The following is a 4,465-nucleotide window of genomic DNA, read 5'->3' as shown; positions in this document are numbered from 1 at the left end:
GATATAATTGTTACTATCATACTGCTGATGCGTTCTCTAACCTTAATTATTTTACCAATTACTTCATCTGTTCATTTTTTTCCCAACAAATATGTATACAGCAACCAACTAGCTATTATACACTCAGAAGAATTCATACTTACAAGCAGGACCCATGAATATTTCCTGGAATTAATAGCAAACCTATTGGGTTATTTCTGGAAATTTTATCCAAAAAGCCTGAAAGTGTAGGCTGTGTTTGTCTGTATCAAAAGATAATCATTCACCTTCTATTCATTGAAAAGTGAAGGAAACTGGAATACAATGATTACTTAATGTACTTTATATCTTTTTATTTTAAATTCAAATTATGATGAGAGTAAACAAACAAAGTTTGCTTTAGAAGTGTTGAGATGTCTAGAAAGTTAAGGAAGTAATTTTTTATTCTCAAAGGCAGGATAATGCTAATAATATAGCATGAACAGGATAAACTACCCATATTTTGCAGAAAAATGTGTTGACAGCCAGCCATGCGACTCAAAATTACATCCTTGTGATTATGCGTCACAGTGCTCTACCTTTAAGCTAAACTGCCCCAACAACAAAGTCTTCTGCAAATTTAGGATATATAAATCTAGCTTTATAAGATGCTATCATACATTAAATTCAAATTACGATGAAAGTAAACAAGGTTTGCTTTAAGAAGCATTGAGATGTCTAGAAAGTTAAGGGAGTAATTTTATATTCTCAAACGCAGGATAATGCTAATAATATAGCATGGACCTATATACTTCCCACACAGCCACGCCTGTGCCTATATATACTTTATATAAATTATGTTATATGTAAAGAAACATAAGTTTGTTTTTGAAGCATTGAAATGAATTGTAGAACAAGTAAAGGGATATATTTTTCAATGCGTAAATACTGATGGAACAGCATATATAGGAGAAAATCCTTTTAAAGCAGAAAAACTTGTCAGCAACCAGCAATAAGGATCGAACCGACAAATTTTTCTGCTCTAAAAGGATTTTATCCTATATATGCTGTTCTGTCAGTATTTACGTGTTGAAACATATATCTTTCTATTTGTTCAATACATTTCAAAGCTTCAAAACAAACTTATGTTTGTCTACATATGACGTAATTTATATGACATCTAGCATTTCTGGATGACTTTGTAACTTCTAAAATTGCTGAAGAATTTGTCAGTCGGCAGTTTAGCTTAAAGGTAGAGCACTCTAACCAGATATTAGAGGGGTGTGAGTTCGATCCTCATGGCTGGTTACCAACAAATTTTTCTGCTTTAAAAGGATTTTCTCCTATATATGCTGTTCCATTTGTATTTACACATTGGAAAATATATCCTTCTACTTGTTCTACAATAATTTATGTACTTTATGCACAATTTTATAGACTTAATACACAGCATTCATAAAATAAATATTCACTCTTATTTCTCCATTTTCCCCGTAAACAGAAAAAACTATATTTTAAAATTTACATGGTCGCAATTTCATATCTAGAAACAAAAGTTTTATTGTAAAATTAATTATGTTATATGTAAAATATAGGGGTCACAATTTCATGGAGGTAAAAATTAAAGCAACATGGCATACCCAGAAAATCACATTGTTGGTAACTTATAAGCCTTCATTAGGTGTCTTGGGGAAATTTTGAACCTGGGTTCTCATTCCTAAGGTATTTTCTGATGTTGTTATTATTATAATTATTAAGGTCACTGCCTGGAATCGAACTCGGAATCTTGGGGTTAGTAGCCGGTGCTCTTAACCACTACGCCCATATGCCCATGGTGCTATGCAGTCGGACTGAACCTGGGACCATGCAACATAATACTATTTCATCCTTTTCTGGAATCTTCAGCATAACTGAGCCTGTAAATTTGTAATGAAATTATGAAGAAAGATTAAAATTAAAAATGAATTTAATTATAGTTTGAAAGAAAATTGATGGAATGTAATTTTCTTCCTTGTATTCCATCTGTATTCTTCAATTTGAAGTTTAAATTTGTAATCTCACCTCATGCAGTGAGTATTTATACATAAAATATAGATAAAATATATATATATACTCAGTAATGTAACTACACGTGGGCTCTTGGCAATTCTTCTCCATCCTTGGTCTTTCCTACAAAGAGGCTTGAAACATCAAGTTCTCTCCTTTCACCCAGCATCAAGCTTATTTGTTTCTTGTGCACAACCTCATGTTCGTTTTTTTCTTCCATTTTCTATTTGAAGTGTTTATTTCAATTTACTATATATATATATATATATATATATATATATATATATATATATATATATATATATATATGTATATGTATGTATATGTATGTATATGTATGTATATGTATGTATATATATGTATATATATATATATATATATATATATATATATATATATATATGTATATATATATATATATATATATATATATATATATATATGTATATGTATATATATATATATATATATATATATATATATATATATATATATATGTATATATATATATATATGTATATATATATATATATATATATATATATATATATATATATATATATATATATATATATATATATATATATATATGTATATATATATATATATATATATATGTATATATATATATATATATATATATGTATATATATATATATATATATATATATATATATATATATATATATATATATATGTATGTATATATATATATATATATGTATGTATATATATATATATATATATCTATGTATATATATAGTAGACTTACTTGCAAAATAGGACGTGTGCGTTCAATAATGTAATAATACAAAGAATATATATACATGTATACACACATATATGTACATACTTACATCTACATGTGTATATACATGCATATCAGGGTACAGGACGTTAGAACAATAAACTACAGACAACGGAACGAACACATAGGAAAACGGAAAGCCCCTTGGAATATCCCTTCATCAGCTGTCTTTATTCTATCTAGACGTTTCGAAGACCAGACAGGACGTACTCTAGAATAGTCTCTTCCTGAGTAGTGGATCAACCCACTACACAGAGGATTCCAAGGTGGCAAACACAAACCAAGACAGGAAACAATGGACAGTGAAAACAACATTCAAAAGCCGTACGGCCAAACGCAAATCTGAGGTAGAACGCTAGTAGTTCGTCTTGCCTTCACAGCGGCTGGAGTGAAAAGAAAGTTGACCACAGGTCACACGAGAGCAGAGAGGATGGTGGAGGGAGGAAGTGGAACAAGGAGGAAGGGACAGAAGCAGTGAAGTAGAGGCCAGGACAGAAGGGTAGATAGGAAGATAGAGGAAGACAGATAGATAAATAGATAGAGAGGATGGTGGAGGGAGGAAGTGGAACAAGGAGGAAGGGACAGAAAGGTATAGCAGTGAAGTAGAGGCCAGGACAGAGGTATAGATAGAAAGATGGAGGAAGACAGATAAATAAATAGATAGAAAGATAGATAGATAGATAGACAGATAGATAGATAGAAAGATAGTCACGTCAGAATAGTAGTAGACTTACTTGCAAAATAAGACGTGTGCGTTCAATAATGTAATAATACAAAGAATATATATACATGTATACACACATATATGTACATACTTACATCTACATGTGTATATACATGCATATCAGGGTACAGGACTCACTGTCCATTTTTTCCTGTCTTGGTTTGAGTTTGCCACCTTGGAATCCTCTGTGTAGTGGGTTGATCCACTACTCAGGAAGAGACTATTCTAGAGTACGTCCTGTCTGGTCTTCGAAACGTCTAGATAGAATAGAGACAGCTGATGAAGGGATATTCCAAGGGGCTTTCCGTTTTCCTATGTGTTCGTTCCGTTGTCTGTAGTTTATTGTTCTAACGTCCTGTACCCTGATATGCATGTATATACACATGTAGATGTAAGTATGTACATATATGTGTGTATACATGTATATATATTCTTTGTATTATGTATATATATATATATATATATATATATATATATATATATATATATATATATATATATATATGTATGTATATATATATATATATATATATATATATATATATGTATGTATATATATATATATATATATATATATATATATATAAATATGTATATATATATAAATATTACTTATTTATGCTCCCTTTCAAAGCCTAGCCAGGCTCATGAGCCTGGTTTCCCAGTTTATATGGCATATATGTTCCCCACCAGCTGGATGGAACGCCAGCCAGTCCATCGCAGCTTTACTCAAGAAACAAGAAGAAAGAGTGAGAGAAAGCTGGGGCGAAAGAGTACAACAGGGGTCGCCACCACCCCCTGCCAGAGCCTTGTGGAGCTTTTAGGTGCTTTTGTTCAATAAACACACACAACGCCTGGTCTGGGAATCAAAACCGCGATCCTCCGACCACGAATCCACTGCCCTGACCACTGGGCCATTGTGCTTCCAC

The sequence above is a fragment of the Octopus bimaculoides genome, chromosome 16, assembly GCF_046866305.1.
Source record: "Octopus bimaculoides isolate indiv1 chromosome 16, ASM4686630v1, whole genome shotgun sequence".
NCBI lineage: Eukaryota > Metazoa > Mollusca > Cephalopoda > Octopoda > Octopodidae > Octopus > Octopus bimaculoides.
The sequence above is the reverse complement of the archived record's forward strand: the minus strand, read 5'-3'. Positions refer to the sequence as shown.